Consider the following 24,905-nt stretch of genomic DNA (forward strand, 5'->3'; position numbering starts at 1 on the left):
AAAGCTTGTCTTAATTAGGCTTATGCCCATGAGTGCTATAGATTATACCTTATGTCCTTCTAAATATGTTCTCATATTGCTTAAAATTTAATTTTCACAACCGTTCTGTGAGCTAGGTAGGGTACAAAATTACCTTATTTTATACATGAAGACTCTGAGCCTAGAGCGATGAATGACTTGCCCAGCTAATTAACATTACCTTTGATTTTGTTTTGATAAAAGAACAAAAAGAGAGAAAGCCTGAAGAACAGGATTCAATATTGCTTTCAGGGTATAAAAGCCTGTGAAATAGATTAAGAAAAGGTACCAGTTAGACTTTTTGGTCCCAAACTTGGGCTAACTTAGCCAAAGTGAATTTATTGAAAGTTTTTTGGGAAGCTCATAAATTCCAAGAGTTTATAAAATCTCAGAAAGAAGAGAAAGCAAAGAAGCCACGAGAACTAGTTAGGAGAAAATAATAGGGAGTTTCCTCAGGGTGCTGCAAGGTCTGAGCTCCAACTGTTTGCAGCCTTGTGGTGGGGCTCTAGAGACTCACCTTTTCAGATGCCTTTGTTTTATCCGAATGTCCTCACTCAGTTCACGTGCCAGAAGATTGCAGATCCCACCAGAACCTCATGAAATAGAGCAAGTGTAATCCCTATAAGAAATGAAGCATTTCATTACTAAAAGAAAGGGAAATAATGCTGGGCAAACAAACTCTTATCCTTAGTCCCAAAAAGATGCGCATGATGACACAGTTCTTGCCGATGGCTTTAGCAACTGGTCCTCTGATTGATGCCCACCTCTTTTCTAATTTCATTATTCCATATTGTTATTCTACAATCTACAGATGACAGGATAAATATAACCACAACTCAAAAATCTAGGATAGGCTATTAGTCAAAAGGAAAAATAAGGAATAATAGAGGAAGCAGGAAAATAGCAGTAAATACTATGACCTTTATTTAGTCAATTGCTCACAAAGCTGTAGATCCAAATTTTTCACTTTTTTTTTTTCAACATATTCCATATATCTCTGTCCTTTAGCCAGTCCCCGGGTTGGTCAGGAGTTTTTGCAGATAGATGTGACCCAAACATTCATGCCCCAGAGGCGTATATGCTTTTGATACTACCTATGTAAGTTTGTAGAGTCTTCTAAAAATTGTATCCACTGGGATCAAAAGTACAAAGAGGAGCATAAGGAATAGCTAAGCTCCAACCATATCCTCTTATCCGCTGTATCTGGAAGCAATTGTGTTTTCCCTTGAAGGTAAATGTCAATCACCACTCTCAATGCCTTAACCCCCCTTTTTAAAAGGAGAACACAGTAGCCAAATGGCAGCCTCAGCTTCCAATCTATCAGTCACTAAAACTTACCCAGCAGATATACTATTCATGAGGACAGGACTAAATATTTAAAATATGGGTCATTTTGTATAAATGTAAAAGGCACCACCCCATCTCTGATCCTTGATTACTAAATGTATATTTTAACTAGGGAAAACATAGCACCATTTTTTTTTTTTTCTTTTTCAGGGTATACACAGCCTCCCTCACTTGGCTGAATAATGTTTCCCAGCTGGCACTGAAATTAAGGTTTAACTGAGCCATTTCGAAAGGCCAGCTATTTGTGAGTGATAGTATATATGAGTACTGAAACTCATAGGAATATTCTCGCTACCTTACATCCTTCACTTTGATAAGGGTTTTCTGGAAGATATATTGATCGCATCATTATGGTGCACTAAGTACTAAGTCCAGAAAAATGGCAGGCCAAAAAAAATCCTAAACAGAATAGCTATTATTCTAATAAGAAAAAAATCTGTACTGCCCTTCCTATGACAAAAGGGGTCTAGTATAATCATGCTTCCACTGGGCACTTGCTAGTCCCTCTCAGGTGTTTGTACCATTCCACAACTTCAAGGCTGATCACTGTTCTGGAAATTTAGGAACTTAATAGTGGCAATAACCAGGCCAACCTTGGTAGGTGGAAATTTGTGGTTTTGGATAATTGCACTCCGTTTTATTACTGCCACACTGAATAAAGTATTCATGAGAGCACTGAATAAGTACTGGAATGATTGCAGAAGGTGAATCTTATTAAGATAGGAGTCCTGTTGGAAACTTAGGTGTCTTCTTAAAGGGCCTGTGGACAGACTGTCTCACGCCCAGGCACTCATCCTGGGCTCTGGCAGAGAAATAGAGGCTTGGGAGGTGCCAAAGACATACAGGGAGAAACTGTGGCTTCATGGCAAAGGCTAGAGGAATACATGCTATTGTCTCTGTGTTGAACCGTCTGCCTGTGTAGCTGGCATATGGGTGCCATCTTTTTTGTGTTGACCTCTGCCCCATACTGTCAAATATGAATCTACACTGGCTTGATGAACTCTGCTCCTAGTAACTCTCTGGGACCCTGACCAACCCAACTCACACACCGCTGGAAGTTCTTTCAGCAGCTGGCATTGGCCTGAACTGCAGCCTTTCTTGGACAATTCTGTGGTGTCTGTAGGCCCCAGGCAGGTGGCAGCTGATCTCAGTGTGCTCTGTGCCTTTTGCTGAGTAGGAACACTTACTACCTGGTAGTTGCCCATAGTATCTTCTTAATTTTTTTGTATTCCTGGGTGTCCATTGTCAGATCTCCTTTTTCATTTCTGATTTTATTTATTTGGGTCCTCTCTTTTTCTTGATCAGTCTGGGAAGATTTATCAATTTTGTTTATCTTTTCAAAGAACAAGCTCTTGGTTTTATTGATTTGTTGTTGTTTGCCTTACAATGAATGGCATTGCTATGAATTTCCATTTTAGGATTGCTTTTGCTATGTCACATAGATTTGGGATCATTGTGTTTTCATCTTTATTTGTCTCACGGTATCTTTTAATTTTTTTCTTTATCTCATTGTTGACCCATTCATTATTTAGTAACATATTATTTAGCCTCCATTTGTTTGTGTTTTTCAGTTTTTTTCTTGTAATTGATTTCTAGTTTCATATCATTGTTATATGACTCTTGATATAATTTCAATCTTCTTAAATTTATTGAGACTTGTTTTGTGTCCTTGCATGTGGTCTATCTTGGAAAATGTTCCATGTGCCCTTGAAAAGGATGTATATTGTGCTGCTTAATGGTGAAATGCTCTAAAAATATCAATTAAATCCACCTGGCCTATTGTATCATTTAAGGCCATCATTTCCTATTTGATTTTATGTCTGGAAGTTTGGCCCATTGGTGTCAGTGGGGTGTTAAAGTCCCCTACTATGATTGTGTTACTGTTAATCTCTGCATTCATGCTAGTCAATAGTTACTTTACATATTTAGGTGCTCTTATGTTGGGTGCATAGATGTTTACTAGGTTTACGTAATCTTACTGGATTGATCTCTTTATCATTATGTAATGCTCTCCTTTATCTCTTATTGCACTGTTTATTACATAGTCTATTTTGTCCAATATAAGAAATGCTATCCCAGCTTTTTTCTTGTTTCCATTTGTGTGAAATATCTTTTTCCATACCTTTACTTTCAGTCTGTGTGTGTTGTTCATTCTCCTTTAGTTTTCAGTTTTCAGTCATTACTTCTTTAAATAGGTTCCCGATGCCCTACAACTTCTCTTCTCATTCTGGTACTCCTATGATGTGAATGTTGTTACACTCAATGTTGTCCCAAAGATCCCTTAAACTATCTTTGTTTTTTTGTTGTTGTCAATTCTTTTTTCTTTTTGTTGTGCTGATTGGGTGTTTTCTGCTACCTTGTCTTCTCAATCATTGACTCGCTCTCCTGCTTTTCTAATCTGCTATTGATTCCTTCCAATGTATCCTTCATTTCAGTTATTGTATTCTTTATTTCTGACTGGTTCTTCTTCATTATTTCTATGTCCTTCTTTATGCTTAATATCTTCTTGTTTAAGTTCTTGCTAAGTTTCTTAAGCATTCTTCTGTTAGGTTGGTTGCCTCCATTTCGTTTAGTTCTTTTTTTGTAGGTTTTTCCTGTTATTTTATTTGGGACATGTTTCTTTGTTTCCTCGTTCTGGCTGCCCCTTTGTGTTTGCTTCTGTGTATTAGGTAGATCTATACACAAAACACACAAGGGACACTCCTGCAACACATGTACAGGTGATAAAGGAGACTGCACCACTGGACACATGCTACATAAGGTCACCTGGCAAAGACTGAGAGATATAGGAGACCTACCTATGACCAAAATGAAATTTAAGTAGAAATGAACATGAGACTAAAATCTGGAAAATTGCCAAGTCTTTTGAAATTAAACAAAAAAAATTTAAATAACCCGTAGGTCAAAGAAGAAGCCACAAAGAAAATTAGACAAAAATTAAACTAAATGAAAATAAATAAAAATGTGACATTCAGCTAAAGCAGATTTTAGAAAGAACATATCATTAAACAGTTACGTTAGATAAGAAAAAAAGAGCTAAAATCAATCATCTAAGCTTCTAATTTAAGAATCTAGTAGAAAAATTATGAATGATAAGAGAGGTTATCTTTCCAGGTCCTATAGCTACTAAAAGGTTTATAAAACACACATGGAAAATTGCAGGCCCAGGACTGCTAACAAACGTTTAAAAAATAAATAATGCTAATTCCATACCAACCTTTATAGAAAACAGAAGATAAGAAAAACACATTCCAAATCATCTTGTGCTCCTAGTCATACTCTACATAAAACTTGACAAAGATATTATAGGAAAACAAAGCTATACACCAATATCCCTCATGAACATAGATAAAAAAAATTCTTAGACAAAATGTTAGACATTGAATCCAGCAATCCATAAAAAGGTTACTAGAGCATGTCCAAACATGGTTTATCCCTCAAATGCAAGATAGATTTAACACATGAAAACTGATCCATATTATTCACCATATTAACAATTTGACGAATAAAGAAATATATAATTATTATAACAGATGCAGAAAAAGCATTAGACAAAAATCTACAAGTTCCTGATGAAACTTTCTATAAAACTAGGAATTAAATGAAATATCTTCAATCTAACAACAAAAAAAAGCACATATAAAGGAACCTATAGCTAATATCTTAAATAATGATAAAACAGATATTCTCTCTCTAAGATTGGGAACAGGGCAAGGATGTCTAATCTCACAATTTTGATTTAAGATCCCATTGGCAGCCCCAACCTGTGCAAAAAGGCAAGAGAAGAAAAGATAACAAAGGGTGGTATGTGGAGAAGACTGTCAGCAAGTCCATTTGGCTTCACACCAGGGCCAAAATCTCTACCTACTTCTTTTTTACTATTCATAAAACTAATATTTTCATATGCATCTGATAATACTATTTTTGGTTCTAATATGAGGCAGAAAATTCCAACACAAATACACTACATATTTTACAAGTATATAAGGATAATATTGTGTGGGGGTACAAACAGATTGGAGAAGGCCCCCCTGTCTGGAGGGGAACTAGTTTAGGATTAAAGGAAGAAATTGTGAAATTATTGATTATAGTCATGAACTGAGGAGTATGAGTAATTCAAATATGCCTCTGAGAGCTATTATGAAAACAACATTCCGCACATCCAAAAAAAAAACAAAAAACTGAAATGTCAGTGTGAGTGAATCAACTAAAGAAGAGGAAGCTGAAAGAATAATTGTTATGAGATTCCTGAGAATATGCACAATTGGATCCATTGTCATGGAAGGCAAATTGACATGCTCTCCATTTCACCTGGATGAAAAAGGAAAGAATAGTCAAAAATGTCAAATTTGTAGGCCCGGTAGCAAGAAGCTGAGATAATTTCCAATTGATGGCCTCTTGTTCCTCAATATTAGAGGTGAGGTCATTTGCTGAGAACAAAGAGGTAGACATAGCATTAAAAAATTAAAGACATGGGAAAGATGTGAATCAAACTTGTTTTAGATAGTGAAAGGGTACGTTAATCAGAAAATGTAGGATGCATACACAATGATATACATATATAAACTCATATCACTTACAAATCTACTTCCCAAAATGAGACAAAGTATATACAATGCAGTGTTAAAAGAGATTCCTGAGTAATGATTTAACAGGTAATTTTATTTTAAAATTTTCTGTTTATCTTTTTTTTTTTTTCCTTCTAAAATGAAAATGTATGACGTTACTATCAAATTTTTAAGAACTGAGGCAGGGTTTTATAGAGTCATGGGACAGTACTAATTTACGAGCTAGAGACAATAATTTGGCTAGCTCCAAAGCAGCCATTTCAGGTGAAGAGGCTTCATGAAAAGAGCATCTTTCCAACATATCTTCCAAAGATTTTGTAAACAAACAAACAAAAAACACACCTGGAGCAGAATTTGCAAATTTACAGATGTCAATGGCATTTCTAAAGATAAATTATGTGTGTCTTGACCAAAGTTTAATTGTAGTTTACATTGTGTTTGTAAATTTACTCAACTCATTGAAGTGAACTAACTAATTATATGTTCAACTCCTACAATTGATATCAGGATGCTTCCCATTCTTAATACTTAAGAATAAGCGTATTGGAGCCCAAAGGGAATGAGAGATATCTTTCCTTGAGTGATATTACAAGGCAGTAGCAGAACTGGGATCGAGATGTTAAATTTTGTACTCAGCTGAATGAAGTCCATAGGACCTTCTTGGTGTTTCTAACATCCTCCCAAGTCTGCATCTGGTTTGCATACTGCTCCACTGAGAAAGGTCCCTAAACAGATGCAATATGTAAAGTATGCAAGAATAAGAATGATTTGAAGGTATAGTATTATAATCTATCAAGCTAAAATTAGTTTCCTCTGTTTCCAATATTCTGCCTGACCGAAAACATTCCACAGTCAGAGAGCAACCAGAGAGATATCCGTTTCTGTGTTTTAAAATTCACTTTAAACAATTTAGGGTCAAATAAAGTTTAAAGTTGTGTCAAGACGGTCAAGTTTTCCTAAACTCAGGTAGAGACTAATTCCTCATACAGGTATAGTACAGATGTTATTTTTCAATGTTAAAGATAATATAAATTAAAGCTATTCTCAGACACATTGTTTACATTTCCCATCCCTGTCTGGTTAAATGAATGCCCCCAACAGTGATCCATCATAGAAGATATATTTCTAGTATTATCTTCTTCTCTCCACCACCCCCACTTAATTGCATGTGAAGTACAGCATTTTCATGTCCTTGGAAAACAAAAACCAACAATTTAGTTTCCAGATTTTAATTGTGACCTTGGAAGAGATGTCCCACATTCTGAGGTATATAGTTTGTCTGCTGATAAGATTATCTGTACCACTGAGTCATGGTAGTATTTATCAAAATTCTCTAGCATTATTTCTCAAGCTTACCATCATCTGGAAATATCAGAGGATTACAAGATTTCACACCTTACTGTATTCCTGTTAGGGTAACTGCATAATTTATTATCCAAACAGGACACTTTTATAAGTAAAAGGACCAATATTAAAAATCATGTCCACACAAAGGCTTATAGTGGGACTTTCTGAGGCAAACCAGGATATATAAAGTCTGGAACCAAACTATGTTAAGCCTACACCCTATATGCCCAGATGGCTACGAGACAGCATTGTTTGGATATCAATGCTTCTTTTTCCAAGCCAGTTTATTCCCTCAATTTTCCCACCTCTATATATTGTACCATAATCCTCCTAGCCCCTATAGTTTAGAATAGCAAAATCTTTTTTTTCTTTTTCACTTCTTCTCTTTCCTTTACTTGGAATAGTCATTCATCCATCAAGCCCTTTTCATTGTTTTTTTCCTTCTTCACACTCTTAGTTTAATACGATCTCTTTAGTCTCAGCACCCTAGTCTAAATCCATAATAACTAACACCAAACCTAACCTCATTCTGATATATTTTTAAAATTAATTTCCAAAATATCCATCTTGTTAATAAGTATAGACATTTTGTATTGCTCTTTAGATAAACATATTTCTTAGCTGAATACTTAACGCTTTATATTTTGTACCACCATCACACATGTGCGTGCATGTGTGCACACATACCCTGTTCTTACTATTATCTTTGTATTTTGTTCCTGTTGAACCCGTTTCTTGTGATAACTTTAATGATGAGGTACAATGCGGTGGAAAAGCAGAGGCTCTGGCATAATCTCCCTCTTACTTGATGTGTAGTCCTGGGCAAGTTACTTGCTTTTTTTTGTCTTGTTTCGTCATTTATTATCAAGGTTTGTTTGGAAAGCTTTGTTGTGACTTAGAGGATATTTAACTGAATCGCTGGCCTCTCTACCCAGTAAATGTCACTGCCACTCCTCTCACGAGTTTTGATAATCAAAAATTTGTCCAGATATTTCCAAATGTCCCCTGGGGGTAAGATTGCCTCTGATTGAGAATCACATTGACAGACAGGGCTAATAATAGTGCAGATCTTATGGGATTTTTCTGTGAATTAAATATTTAACATATTAAACATGATTTGAAGAGTACTACTAGCACATGAGAAGAGTTTTATAAATGTCAGCATATTGATTTCAGAAACCAGTGCCTGTTTTTGGAGACTTAGTCTCATGAAGATGGGAGCTAAACTCTCCTGGTAGTTGTTATCGTCCACAGATAAAAGAGGACTACTGTATACTTGTAAAAATGTAGCAAATGGTGTATTTTATGTGAAGATGATTGCATGTTGATTGTACCTTAATAAAACGTATACACACACATACGCATATACAGAACTGTTGAAAGGAAAAAGTCAGATCACACGCACTGTTGCTTTGAAGTGGAACAACCATAACTCTCATATACTACTTATGAGAGTATAATTTGATACAATCACTTTGGAAAATTGATTAGCTAAACATATGTATATTGTATAACCCATCAATTCCACTCAAGTACATATCCAATAGAAATTCACATAACTGTCTGCCAAAAGACATTTTATGCTCTAGAGTATCCATAGCAGCACTATTCATAATTTTCTCTAACTAGAAATAAATATCAGGTAGTTCTACAATGCATACCATATAGCAATGAAACTAAGTAATCAACTACACAGAAATACGACTCTCACACATGTATTATTGAACAAAGGAAGTCAGATCAAAATGGCACATAGTATATAGACCCATAAATATAAAAGTACTAAACTTAGCAAAACTCAAATACACTTTTAGAAATCAGGATATTAATTACCCTTGCAGGTGGGATGGTGACTACATTTGAGCAGATCCGGGCTTCTAAATTGTTCTGTTTCTGAAAATAGATGATGGTTGCACACATGTACTTACTTTGTGAAAACTTATCAAGCTCTATACTTTGTACACTTTTCTATAGGTATATTATACTTCAAAAATATTAAACAGAAAACTTTTAAGTAGGAAAAAGCTATTGAAACCGGAAGGCACAAAGTTTCAAAGTTCTGATTTTATCAAAGAATAGCAAATTTTCAAAGTGGTCTTCCAAGTTTCAAATTCTGTTGTCATACTAAAGTCTGGGGATAAAGGTACATGACTGTATTCTGATTTTCCCCAGGGGTGTGTGTGCGAAAAGGGACTGTATTCAGTACATGTGCACAGGAAGGGGTTGTATTATGGAAGTGTAGTAAGATGTTAATTATAATATAATAAGAAAGGCCTGTATTCATAGCTATTCAGGTAGCATACAGAAAAAATTTAGGAATAAAAGGAAATCAGAAATTCTTTTTTAAAGTACTTTATAACTTAGGCGTGTTATTGGAAGTTGTATCTAGTATTGGCTTCTGACACTACTATTTCGTTTTAAAATCACAGATAAGAGAAAAATGCATACATACTAAGTGCATAGAATGAGCATTGACAAATATGTGCATCCTGTAGCCAATACCCCAATCAAAATATAGAGCCATGAAATTGTCCTAGAAAGTTCCCTAATGATCATTTCCAGTCTATTTACTTCCAAAACCAGTATTCCAATTGCCAAAAAAATGTATACAAGTGAACACTTTGGTCAACGTTGCTCAAGCAGTAGTTTCCCATAATCAGAAGTGTCTGGACGCTGACGGTAACCACTTTGAGCACCTCTTCTAATTCAGAAGTCAAACGTGACTTGTATTCATATTTTATTATCGGTATATATTGACTATTACAATTTTAATACAGTTTTCCTTTCTTAAAAGGTGTATACGTTTTTCTTGGCACCCTCTGTATATTTATAAAATACTATTAAAAACTATTATATTATGTATTTATAGTATAAGTGTTATATTATAAATTGTTATATTATAAATTAATATATAATGAATTTTAAACAATCTTGAAATTCAGATAAATTGAAACATAAAGCATGTACTCTTTTATCTTCAAAATTTTTTCAGGTCCAATCTCTCCTCTCCTTCTGTTAATCCTAGTGTGCCTGTCTGATCATTTGATCCCACAGCTGATATGTGCTCTGCTCTTTTTAAATCTTTTTTCTCTCTGTTCTTCATTTCAGATAATTTTATTGCTCTGTTTTTAAGATAATTTATCCTGTTATTTACAGAGCTATTTACAGTTCTTCTGTTATTTATAGCTATTAATTTAATGTATTTTTAAATTTCATATATTTTGATGTATATCTAGATTTTCTTTTTTGCTATTTTTGCAGTTTCCACTTATTTAATGGACTTCTCTGTCTATTCTTTCATTCTTCCCTTCTTTTCTCAAATTCTTCAACATGTCCATAAAAATTATGTTCAAGTCCTTGTCAACTGCTTTCAATACCTGTGTTATTTGTAGGTTAGTCTAAGCAAATGTTATTTTATGAACATAAGTTCTCTTTACTTGCTTCTTTGTATGTCTTGCAATTTTTTTTTCTTTTATAGCATAGGGATATTATCTAGGGAAGAATAATAGAGGCTGAGGAATATTGCCAATTTACTATTACTACTACTGCTACTAATACTACTACGACTGTTACTGTTCCCTGAGAGTGGAAAGTCTTTTGGTCATCTGTTTGCTAAAGTAAAGACATTTCACCATGAGTCTGTGACTGAGCCACAGTGTTAAGAAAATTGAGTGACCACCCACCACTCTTGTTCTTGCTGCCTTTCTTACGGTGCTGCCCCTATTGTCATCCAGGGACTAGACTTTTTTTTTTTTTTTAACCAGTGTCTGGGCTTGAAGCCAAGAAAGGGATGGACTGAGGCTGAATGATTTGGTTCAGTTGTTCCAGGCACTTGGAGAGTGTGTGAGAATGCCCGGGTTCTTTCTGCTTCTTAGTCCTACTTTCATTTTATTTTTCTCATAAAAATTAGAAGAAAGGAGAAGCAGGGAGCTTTGTTGTTCCCTGGAAACTGTTAAGTATTGTGTTTGGGTATTTTCCAGACCCCTATCCATCCTACCTGCTCCCAGCTATTGCTACCAGTAGCTTGGCTGTCTTTTTCTCAGCCTCAAAGGTTTAGGTGTCTGGCAGGCTTTCTTCATCATCTATCTATATCCAGACACGATTTTGCCCCAGAACCTGCTGCGGCTCGCTGATCAGCTGTGCAGGGTTCCATTCTCTGGAAGTCAGTTCACCAAGGCTTTCTTGCGTCTTGAATTCTGAAATAGTCACATAAACGTGTGTGACTTTTACATTATCTATATTTTCCTTGGTGTTACCACAGTGAAGGTCTTTTGTGTCGTTTCACATTCTGCATTAGAGGTGGAAATCTACTGAAGATCTATTTGAGTATTTGAGGGGGAAATGAACTTTTTCTGGACTCACTAGGACGTGGTACGAAGATCTGACATGATTATCTCCTTACAGAGGGTTTCCCAACCTCAGTATTACACCATGGACATTTGGGGAAGGATAATTATTTTGGGGGGTGGGGGAGACTGTCCCATGCATTGTAAAATGCTGAGCAGTGTCTCCGGTACTACCTCTCATGGTCAAGGAGCAACCCCTTCCCACACTGTGACATGCAAACATGTCTCCAGACATTGCCATGAACAGTCCCAGTTCCTTTCTGAGAACACTATATTGGATTTTCTTTAGACATGATTTAGCAAAAGGTGTGAAGAATGTGACTTTTTTAGTTAAAATGGAAAGAACATAGTTTCAGCTCATTTTTAAGATTGGTTTTCATGTTAAATGAGTATGTATGTCCTCTTTGTAAAAGAAATAAATTTCAAGATTTCATCAAAGACGGCTCAGTGTTAAAGCAGTTATTTCAAATAATTTCCCCATAGCAGGCTATAATACAGAGTTAGAAAACATTGCTGTGCTTCCACCCAAGCAAATCACCTAGGTGATGATGATGATGAAGATGACGATGATGATGATTACTGAGAGCCCCACACAAAGTCTGCACAACCTGGCAAAGGAGGTAGGCTGACGTCACACCATGCAGCATGTATATGGAAGCCTGTATCACAAAGATGGTCCCAATGACAGAAATGAGGACAAGATCCTTGGCCAAACGTGTCCCAAATGTCCATCTTATCCTTGGCATAGAATCTGCTTTTTAAATGCCAAAGCTCATGGACAATGGATTCCTTTAGTTTGAAACCCATCTGCCACCCTTCATCATTTCCAATTTTTTATTATAAGAACAGATTTATATTGTAGTATTATCTGTTTTCATTCCAACATTGAGCTAAGCAATCTGATGTAAAAATAAGGTCACTGCAGACTATTGCAAGAGGTCGCTTTCATTGATGACAGGAGACAAAAAAAAGGCAGATATTTTGTGACTAAATATGGAAAGGCTCTAATTGAAGACTATGAGTACTTCAGGAGGGACACATTTTTTTGTTACTTTCTGAAAACAAAATTCATAATAAAGAGAACTAATAGCATCTTTGGAAAATTCCACGTAGGTGCTAAGATATTATAGAATATTTTGTTCATTCTTAGCCTTTCTTTTCCTTCTTTTCTTTTAGTTGCTACAAGTGTTCTTGGGATTTCGTATTCATTGAGTCAATCAAGTTCTAGTCTCAGGAAAAAGAAAACTCTTAATACTCAATCAGTACAAAGGGAGCGGTTGATTTTTATCACTAAATGTTTTAGATGTTTAATCCTGTAAGAGGTACTTCAAGAGTAATTTTAACCAGGCAGTTTGTTCAGTTGGGATAAAAAGTCTTTTAAACTCTCAGGTCTAAAAGAAACATTGAGAAGTTGATGTGCTTTAATGCGATTTCTTGGAGTGGAGGGAGGAATGTTTTATGCTGATTTCCAGTATATACATAAGCTAGTTGAAAGTCATGAAAAGTAAAATTGAGAGTTGTCACAGAAAGTGAAAGTGTTCAGCTGTAAATGATTATGCTGATGGTTCTCTCACATTTAAACTACAGAATTCCACAGTTTGGAAGTCTGTGGTATCCTAGGGAATTTCTACAAACTCCCATGACCACAGCTATCCAATACCAGGATATACTCCACCTTCTGTTACTCTAGATAAAGTCTTCAGGCTCCTATATAAAGACAATCCTTCTAATAATGATAGACCCTATCCCATCCTGCCTATTCAAAGACATATGCTAACAATTCTCTATTCCTTGTACTACAGGTATTGACAATTAAGTTCGAGAACTTGTTGCAATGATGTTGCTAAGCTTTTTTGATATCAGAGCTACTATTCATTATGAATTTGTACCAACTGGACAAACAGTTAATCAAGTTTACTATTTGTAAGTGCTGAAAAAGCTGCATGAAAAAGTTAGACAACCTAAACTTGTCGCCAACAATTCATGCCTCTTGTATCACGACAATGCACCAGCTCACACGACATTGTCTGTGAGGGAGTTTTTAGCCAGTAAACAAATAACTGTATTGGAAATACCCTCCCTACTCACCTAATCTGGCCCCCGATGACTTTTTTCTTTACAGAAGATAAAGGAAGTATTGAAAGGAAGACATTTTGATGACATTCAGGATATCAAGGGTAATAAGATGACAGCTCTGATGGTCATTCCAGAAAAAAGAGTTCCAAACTTGCTTTGAAGGATGGACTGGGTGCTGGTGTCGGCACATACCTTCCCAAGGGGAGCACTTCAAAGGTGACCATAGTGATATTCAGCAATGAGGTTTGTAGCACTTTTTCTAGGATGAGTTCAGGAACTTAATTGTCTGACCTTTGTATTCTCCTTGACGCAGTTTCTTTACTTGGCTTCTAGTGAAACACTGTTTTTTTCCAATGTCATTGGTCACTGAACTTTAGCTTCTGAGGTAGATTTCGTGAACAGATTCATTTACCTCCCCCAATACACATCTTTGCAAAAACAAAAATACTTTACAATGGCAAACCATTGTGAGTGTAGCTTACTTCTCCTTTGTTTGAGTTTTAGTTACACTGTGTGACTTGTTTTGGTCAATGGTTTATTAGCAAATGTTTTGTAAGTAGAGTCATGAAAATGCCATCATTATGAGAAGGACACGCCTGGACTTGCCCAATGCAGCATGAGCTGCTGTGGAACAGAGTTACTGCAGATAAGCTGCTCTGGTCCAGCCCTGCCTAAAACAAAGCTTCCAGCTAGGATGTAGACACTTGAGTGAGCACAGTGAGCATCAGCTAAGCCCAGCCTAGAGCAGCTAATTCAAGCTAGACAAGTACTTGTTACACCACTGAGATTTGGGGGACTGTTTCGTATGCAGCATTATTGTGGCCTTACTTAACAAATGTAGCCTCCTCTCCTTATTTCTCCTGTTCTATATAACTTCTTAACGTTGGAGCTACCTAGGCATCAATTTCTGAACCTCTTCCAATCAGTTAATATTTCAGAACATAATTTTTCTGCCTTTATTTATATTATGTAATAGTTATACTAAAGGGAGGGGCACAAAATTGTATGATAAACTCTAATTCAGGAATTAAAGTTCTGGATTCTAGGAGTGATACAAAAGTAATGGATTAAAGAATAAGCTCTTTAAGCCAAGAATACTCAATGGGGAAAGGACAGTATCTTCAACGAATGGTGCTAGGAAAACCAGATAACGACATGAAGAAGAATGAAATTGGCCCCCAATTTACACCACATGCAAAATTAACTTGAAAGTGATTAAAGACGTAAACAAGACCTGATACTATGAAACTTCTAGAAGAAAACATAGGGGGAAATCTTGACATTGATCTTGGCAATGATTTTTTTGATATGACACCAAAAGCGCAATCGACAATAACAAATAATTAAAAGATAGGACTACATCAAACTAAAAAATTTCTGTACAGCAAAAGAAACAACCAACAAAATAAAAAAGTCAAGCTATGGAATGGGAGAAAATATTTGCAAATCATATGTATGTTAATATCCAAAATATAAAAAGAACTCATATAACTCAATACAAAAAAAAAAAAAATCCAATTTAAAAATGCACAGAGGAAACGAATAAACCTTTTTTCAAAGACATGCAAATGGTCAAATGGTACATAAAAATATGCTCAACATCACTAATCATCAGGGAAATGCAAATCAAAACGATAATGAGATATCACTTCAAACCTATTAGATTGTCTATTATCAAGAAGATGAAAGATAACAAGTGTTGGTGAGGATGTGGAGAACCCTTGTGCACTGTTCGTGGGATTGCAAGTTGGTTCAGCCACTATGGAAAGCCATATGGATGCCCCTCAAAAATTTTTAAATAGAATTATCATATGATTCAGCAATCCTGCTTCTGTGTAATATCCAAAGGAAATGAAAATAGAATATTGAAGAGATATCTGTACTCCCATGTTCATTGCAGCGTTATTCACGTTAGCCAAGATATGGAAACAATGTAAGTGTCCATTAATGGATGAATGGATAAAGAATATGTGATTGATACACACACACACACACACACACACACACACACACACACACACAGAGGAATATTATTTATCCATGAGAAAGAAAGAAATCCTGCTATTTCTGACAACATGGATGGATCTCAAGGGCATTAGTCAGACAGAGAAAGACAAAAACTAAACAATATCTCTTATATGTGGACACTTAAAAAGTCAAACTTATAAAAAGAGAGAGTAGAACGGTGGTTACCAGGGGTTGGAGGTTGAGGCAAATAGGAAGATGTTGGTCAAAGATAAAACTTCCAGTTACAGATGAATAAATTCTAGGGATCTAATGTAAAGCATGGTGGTTATAGTTAATAATACTGCATTGTTACTTGAAGTTTTTAAGATAGTAATCTTAAATGTTCTAACCACAAAACATACATGGTGATTATGTGACACAATGGAGGTGTTAGTTAACACTATGGTGGCAATCATTTTGCAATATGTAGTTGTATCAAATCAATCCATTGTATGCCTTAAACTTATACAATGCTATACATCAATTATCTATCAATAAAGCTGGAGGAAAAAAAGAATATGTCCTTTAATGATACAGTTGTGGCCCACATCCTAGATTTATGATCCCAACTGTGGGACCTTGGGAACAAATTACTTCAAAAGGCTTTGTGTCTCAGTTTCCCTACCTGTAAAATGGACAAAGTGAAGTACCAAAAGAAGATCAATGGGAGAATTAAATAAAATAATTCGTACTAAGTTCTTAGTATGTTGAATGACATATTGTGTCTCAGTTTGTTCAGATTGCTGTAACGAAATATCATAGACTAGTTGGCTTATAAACAGCAGAAATTTACTGCTCCCAGTTATGGGGTCTGAGGTCAGGGTGCCAGCATGATCTGGGTGAGGGCCCTTGTTAGGTCATAGACTTCTCTTTGTATCTTCTCATGGCAGAAGGATCTAGGGAGCTCTGTGAGGTCGCTTTTATATGAGCACTAACCCCATTCGTGAGATCTCCAGCCTCATGACCTAATCATATCCCAAAGTCCCCATCTCCAAATACCAGCACCTTTGATGGTTAAGATTTTAATGTATGAATTTTGGGGCTACACAAACATTTAGATCATAGCATATAATGACCATTTATTAAGTGAATTTTTCATATTATTATTATTTAAATATTTCTGTGATTTCTTGACCATCAACTCTCTGAGCCTTACTTTCCTCTTCTAAGTTTTGTTGAGTTTTATCTTTCTAGTATTCAAAATCATAAAATCTCAATTTAAAAAAAATATTTTCGCAAATGGCACTCTGATTTTTTCTTATGGCAGAATAGTATTCCATTTTGTATATATACCACAAATGAACAAGAAAAACAAATGAAGAAACAAAACTCATAGACACAGACAATAGTTTAGTGGTTACCAGAGGGTAAGGGGCGAGGGGTAAATGAGGGTAAAGAGGATCAAATATATGGTGATGGAAAGAGAACTGACTCTGGGTGGTGAACACACAATGTGATATATAGATGATGTATTACAGAATTGTACACCTGAATCTATTTAACTTTGCTAACAACTGTCACCCCAATAAACTTTAATTAAGAAAAAAATCTTGCAAGGCACTAAAATGAACCCTTATCTGACATATTAATTCCAATTTAGGTGTACATGATTGAAATTCCATCAGTACCCTTTTGAGAAACAGTTGCATTTTGAAAGTGTTCAACATTTTAAGCTAATGAGTTCACCTATAAAGGAGAAATTTCAAGCCTCACAACAGGTAGGTGGGACAGAGATGTTCTTAGGCTACATTATTTGAAATTATAGTATTTAGGTACACAGTGGTATGCTGGTCACATTTAACAATTTGCTCTGGAAAAATATATGTGCATGCATGTACACGCACTCATAAATGTTTATTATAAATTTTTTGACAAAAAGAATATGTAGCGCACATATTTGCAAATTCTAAAATACACAATATTCTTTATTATAAATTCATATAGCCAATTGATTCTCATAGAATGCTTTCATTGATTTTGGCACAATTTTTGTGTCCATAAACAGCCAAATATTGCAATTGATGAACAAGTGTAGTTCCTACATGAATGTTGGTTTACATCTCCTTTATGTTAATTAGGATAAAAGTAAAACAATGATGATGTGTGTTGGAACTTCACTGCTTTGCCAATGACTGGGTAATTTCTTGACTAAGTTGTATAACAGTTTGGGATCCTGGAAGAATATTCCCGAAATTTGTAACAATTTATAAATTATTACAATTTATAGCAATGTAATAACTATAGACACTACACACTTTTTTTATGAGAGCAGTTTTATTTTTAGAGCAGTTTTAGGTTCACAGAAACATTAAAAGGAAGGTATAGCAGTGTCTCATTTCCCTCTTTACCCCACACAGGCACAGACTCTCTACTGTCAACATCCCACACTAGACTGGTACATTTATTACAACTGATGACTGCATTGACACGTCATCACCCCAAATCAATAGGTTATATTAGAGTTCATAGAATTGTATACATTCTATGGGTTTGGACAAATGTATAATGACATATATCCATCATTATAATACCACACAGAGCATTGTCACTGCCCTTAAAATCCTCTGTGCTCTGCTTTTTCATCCTTTTTCCCTTCCAACCCCTCACAACTACTGATCATTTTACTGTTTCCATAGTTTCACCTTTTCCAGAAGGTCAGATAGGTGTAATTGTAGAATATCTAGCCCTTGCAGATTGGCTTCTATGCATTTAAGTTTCTTCCATGTCTTTTCATGGCTCAATAACTCATTTATTTTTAGTGCCGAATAATATTCCATTGTCCAGATATACCACAGTTTACGTACACATTCACCTACTGAAGGACAACCTGGTTGCTTGCAAGTTTTGGAAGTTATGAAGAGCTGCAATAAACATTTGTTTATAGGTTTTTATGTGAGCATAAGCTTTCAACTCTTTTGAGTAAATGACAAGGAGAATGACTGCCGGATCATATTGTGAAACTATGTTTAGTTTTGTTAAGAAACCTCCAAACTGTCTTCAAAACCGGCTATATCATTTTGAATTCCCACCAGCAATGTATGAGACCCTCATTTTTGTCAGCATTTGATGTTGTCAGTATTTTGGATTTTGGCCATTGGCCATTGCAATAGATGTCTACTAGTATCTCATTGTTGTTTTAATTTCCTGATGTCATATGATGTGGAGAATCTTTTCAAATGCACATTTGCTATCTGTATATCTTCTTTGATGAGGTGTCTGTTAAGGTCTTTGGCAATTTTTCAAATCAACAATACACACTTTTAAGTTAAGTCTGAATTATAATAGCATTTGCCAATATCTGATATATGTGGTATAAATATTACTACCATGACCATGTGCTAATACTCCCATCATAGGTGGTTTCAAGCTACCAAGAAGTTATCCACATAGTCTTGGGAAGAAATGTGCAGCAGCATGCTGTTTTATAGTATTTCCATAATACAGATACAATAGACATAAATAATCTCCAAAGCACAGATAATAGTAAAATGTAATAAAATAATTGGAAAATGATGAGTTTAAATATTTATTACTTTTGTTTTAATATAGTTTAATTCTATGTTTATATTTATTCCAAATCATTCTTTTCTTGAACAACTGACTTGTGAAATTCCTGAAAATTAACAACTGACTCTCCTGAGCCAGGGTGAGCCAGCGGCAGCATTTCACCACAGGTACATATGTGCTAGCCTATCTTTACGACTTACTCCATCTACCTTGAAAAGAAGAAGCAGAATTCCAGAAATCTTTCCTGCCTCTTGGATCTCCATTCTAAAAGCTTTCCCTTTCAGCACTCTCAACAGAAGCAAAACAAAATAGGAAAACATATTTTAGATACTTTGGAATTGAGTAAACTCATTTGGGTTGATTAGGGTTTCTTAAATGTTTTGTTTTAGTTTTTATTTGAAGGCTGATGTTAATTGCTCTAGATTTTCCAAAAGCTTCCCTGTATCATATAATTTGAAAATCAAAGTGGGTCATAAAGTTCTTTTTATCTTTCTTCTAGTCTTCAAGCAGGACTTTATTGAAGAAATAATAGACTGGTAGGTCACTAATGTGCCTTTACAATTTAACATTTCCGAGTTTTTTGCATGTATTTTGAAATATCAGTGTGGTTTTTTATGTTTGTTTTTGTTTTTTTCTTTTCAATATTCTAAAGAAAAGCAGCATTAAAATGCTCAAATGGAAGTTTCTGCTGCATGGCTTCCCAAGGGAGTGACTCCCAGATGTGATAATAGTAGCATAATAAAAGGCTCCTTTTCTTCTCCATTATTTCAGGGTTCAGGTCTCCATTTTCCCTTTATAACATCAATGGAAGTGACATAGTAGAAGTATCTGTTATATCAGACATTTTCATAGGCATTATATTGACCCTGATTGTCCTTCACAGAACACACAGTAAATGGAACCATTTTGGTTATTCTCAAAATAGATTGTCAATGTAATTGCCATTGTATGAAAAGTGTTATAAACATTTACTGCTTTTCTGCCTTGACAGCAGATGCTTTTCAAACATGAACTTTTCAGCAATTAAAACCACAAATATAATCATAGCAACAAAAACCCTGTCTTCAACTCTCGTTTTTAAAAAGTGATGCTAGTTCCCCACCCCCATTTAAATGGAATAGAATGGTTCCACATTTTAGATTCAGTATTCATGTGTATTGAATAATGCAATTAATCAGGATCTTTAGTCACATAATTATCTTTCATATAAGTAAATCATTTTCTGTATCAGTTTACATTCATTGAATAAATAATTCAAAGTAAACAGTTATCATAAAGAACAGTTTCATGGCACTTTAAGAGCAAATTAATCAAACTTGTGTAGAATAATTGGGAAATAAATATATATACATGAAGCATAGATATATACCATACACCCCACCACTCAATGAACTCAAGAAAAATCCCAGGTACTTTTTTTTTCCTTTCCTGCTTTGGTAATGCATTGTGACAAAACAGCCTGACATATTTAGGCCAAATTTTAATCAAGTAAAAATTGTGTGAGTGTAGGAATTTCCAACCTGATTAGTGTCAAAATAGCTGAATTATAAATCCTGCCTAGATTGACTTAGAAAAGAGCCCAAAAGCCCTTTCCCTTGAATACAGTAGGGGGCTGTAGTGCCATAATGTATTCTGTGCTCAAACATTAGATTGCTGGACATATAATATTTATTTGATGGAAATTGTACCTTCTCACCAACTCAGAGACCATTGTAAGAGATAAACCAAGAAAAGAGCTTGACTAAAGTGGAGGGAGAAAAGGAGAGCAGCATGCATTCCATACAGACTGTAGGAATAGTATCAACTATTACTTTATATAGAAGGCCAATAAGATAATCTTTCAGAGTACCAAGGTCATAAACACCTATCTGATCACATCTATCAAGAGAATCATTAAAACCAACTCTGTCCAAAAGAGAAGTTTAAAAGCACTCTTCTCAAATCCAGAGCTAGAAATCAGTGAAGTAACCAAAATTGAATGGGTGGGCTTTCCTAAGCACCAGATTGAAGGTCAGCTACTTCCCTGATCTCAAGGTGTGATAGATACCATTGAGCAAACTAAAATAAAAATTTGATACAACCTTCATTTTTTTTTTTCTTAAAATGTTGTATAGACATTTAATTTGATATGCAGGAAAGAAGTTACAAGAAGTCCAGAACAAGCACATTTTCAAGCCATGAACTGCTCTCAAAGAACATTTAATAGTATAATTTCCAACTCAGGAGCTAAACGTAAGATTGACAAAAGAATCCTAGATAATTGGCTTTCACATACCCATAATTTTATTTCCACTTTATAAATAAATAATATTTTCTCCTTAGATTTTGTAGGGGAAAGGTTTACATAATGTGATTTTACAAATTTTCTCGCTATTGTATAATTCCAAGTCCAGATGGTTCCAGCAAATTATAAAATTAAAGTCTTTAAATTTGCTATTTATTATGATAATAGCAATACAAAAACTTCTCTAAATCCTATCCCCAAGCAAAACCCTGGACCAAAATCAGCTTTCTTACTGCAAAAATGTTCTTCAACAATACCAAGCTTCTGTGGAAATGATAAGTAGGGAGTGGGTTGCAGCAAACCTGCTTTTATCTCTTATTACTTCCACCTCCAACTCTGTCTCTGACCAACATATGTTCTCTCTAGAGGTCTGTGCAAAAGTCTTATATAACACATAGCCTTATGAATCAATTGCTACTAATCTTCCTTCACTTCTTCTATTCCCATTTGTAGGGGGTGCTTTGCCAGATGATGGTAGTACCACCAGACGTGAGTGCTTTCCAAATAACTTTGAAGTGAGGCAAAGTACATTAGAGTTCATATATTGTAAGTCAGAGTTTGGGTTTGAATCCCAGTTCTGACGTTTACCAGCTTTGCAGCCTTCCATTAGTGCCCTGTATATTCTGTGCTTTCATTTTCTTACTTATAAAATGGGTATGATAATTATCTATCTCTCAGCAATGTTATGATGGTACAAAAATGCACTAAAAAACAATTATAACACTTTTATGTAGTGAAGAGTGGCAGAATATGCCACCTCAAAATATGCCACTTTTGCATTATTTTGAGTTAAAAGTACTAAAAATAACAACAACAACAACAACAACAACAAAAACCACCTTGATCTTTCTTTTGCTTAAAAGTGGGGCATGAAATTTTCCTGTGAAAGATGTCCTCCCTGTACCAGAAGGTAAATGACATTTTTATCATCAAGGACAAGAAGTTGACACCTAGAGATTCTTATACAAATAGACCTTATTAAAATAATTCTTATTCTCTAACCTCCCCACAATGTTTAGTTACTTTTCCACGTTGGCGTCTGTTTATTCGTACTACTACAAAAGCATAAAGGCCACAATTTTTTTGAGTCTTCCTTCCATACAAGGCTTCCTGTGTCATTTAAAACATATAAACTTGTATGCTTTTTCCTGTTAATGTCCCTTATGTCAGTTTAAATTTTGGAACACCGAAGAATCACCTTTACTTGTTAGCTAGCGTAACAAAAATGCTCAAAATGTGTGAAAGGTAAAAACAAATTAAAAAAAAGTATTATTTACACATATATCCCATTATACAGAGAGTTTAAAAAATTATATGCTAATGCTTCTTTTCCCAACTTCCTGGGAGCTATGCCAGACCTACTAAATCAGAGTCTTCACGTTTATGAGTTTATAGGTAAACTTCACGTTTATAGGTAAAATACGTAGAAATTGCTAGCTGTTATATCAAGTTATAGGTATGGCACATCTGAATTTCTGAGTTCAGCCCCACACTTTGGATCTTAGGCAGTGGTTCCAATGTTGCCTGCATATGTGGATGACCCGGGAGTGATTTGAAACTTGCAGTTGCCCAGCCCTTGCCATAGAAATCCTAAAGTGTAGCAGAATATGCTACCCCAAAATATGTGTCTTTGACATAAGGATCATTTTCAGTTGATTATTTTGAGAAACTGGAGACACAGAAGGAATCTGAAAACAAAGAAGTAACCCTTTTGTAAGGAAAATATACTTTAAAAGGGGGGCCTGTTTCAGGAACAGAGCAATTACTAGAGATAACTTTTTTTTTTTTTTTTTAGAGATAACTTTTTCATCTGGGAGACTTATATATGCAGCAGGGCAACCTTTGATGACCAAACATTTGCTCTTCTCAACTTCCTATGAACTGCCTTTCCTTCCTTTGAAGTCCCACACCTTTATCCCTTTCCTTAGCTTAGATGGTATATCAGCCTCAACTATCTGGTCACCTTTTGAGTCTCATTATCTTTATGGGGCTCCCATACATATGTAAGTCATTAAAATTTATGCGGGTGGGGGTCTCAGCCAAGAACAATGAAGGGTAGATGTGTTAAAAATGGTTAAAGGAAAGCAATTTAGGTGATACAAACAAATTTTATTTAACATTTCATGAAGTGGACAGTCTCCTTTCGGAAAACTGCAAAATGGGGCAGAAAGCAAGAAGATATTATAGGATAGAGAATAAAAAACAAGGAAGCAACAAATAGAAAATATTTGATTGGCTGGGTCTACACAATCAACCTTGTTTGGGGAAGGGAAAGAAACCAGAAAATAAGTATATAGAGCCTAGAGTTGGCTTGGCATTTGAGAATTGGCTGACTGGATATACTATGTTTCTGATCAAGCAGAGCATTTACAGGGAAACAAAAGTTACCTAAGTTTTAGTTTTCTGATATGACACCCCAGGCAGAAGCAGTTCCATCTTAGCCTAGAATTTTATTTCAACAGAAGGAAATTATTTTTCCTCCCCCACAATTCTGATTTAGTAATTTGAAAAGAAATGCAGGAATCTTTATTAAAAACAAATAAACAACCTTCAAAGATAATTTTGATATCTAGACAGACTTGAAAATCATTGGCTTAACACTGAAAGCACCTTTTATAAGAATTGGTGAGATGATAGCTTTCATAGACTCATAGAATGAGATCACTTAGAAGTTTGACTGTCAACATAGAAATTTTCCTCTAAATCATTCCCAAGTAGCAGGGCAATAGGTAAAAATAGCTAAACACACAGCCACTCTGGGAGATCTCACTGCAGATGGGCTCCCATGCACCTTCATGGAGCGGCCAAGAACTCCCAGTAACATAGTTTAGAAAACCTCAGTTTAGAGGAAACTAAGGCCCAGAAAGTCAGTCCCTTTGTAAGGTTAACAGTGAATTGGCTCCTTAGTCATGATTGGAACCTTTTCTTTACACAATCCACATTAACTTTAAAATTCAAGAGAGGCTTACATAGACAGTTAAAAAAAAAGAAAGTCAACTGAGTCGGTTATTTGTCATGGGGAAGCAAAAACTAAAGATTCATTGTACTTAATCAGTGCCTCTCTTTTCTTTTTCTTCCCCATTTCTCTACCTTTGTCTTTTCTCTTAAAAAACTAGCTTTCCCTTGCATTACTTTATATAACATAATTAGATTTTACACATACTTAATTCAGAAAATAGAGATGAAAGAGTGAGCAATGATTTCAGATTTTTCTGTGAGAAGTAAAGCTTAGAAGTCTTATTCCTACTCATGTATCACTCTTCAAACTTACACAGTCACAGTGAAATCTCACTCCAAAGCCAACCAGGGACCTGTAGTAGGTGCTTCTACACTAGAGCAGTGATGAGATAAGTGTCCATAAAGGATCACAGCATTAAGACGTACAAAAGAGCAATGCACCAGAGA

General features: G+C 35.3%; 1 long non-coding RNA gene across 1 annotated transcript in view; it reads right to left on the reverse strand.

Annotated features, from left to right (window-relative positions):
• LOC141567099 (uncharacterized) overlaps positions 1 to 24,905 on the reverse strand; it is a 105,201-nt gene that overhangs the window by 72,409 nt on the left and 7,887 nt on the right. The window contains exon 2 of the long non-coding RNA XR_012489496.1: positions 536 to 637. This is a non-coding gene — a long non-coding RNA (uncharacterized LOC141567099). The remainder of the gene's footprint in view (positions 1 to 535; positions 638 to 24,905) is intronic.

Source organism: Rhinolophus sinicus, linkage group LG10 (genome assembly GCF_036562045.2).
Source record: "Rhinolophus sinicus isolate RSC01 linkage group LG10, ASM3656204v1, whole genome shotgun sequence".
Taxonomy (NCBI): Eukaryota; Metazoa; Chordata; class Mammalia; order Chiroptera; family Rhinolophidae; genus Rhinolophus; species Rhinolophus sinicus.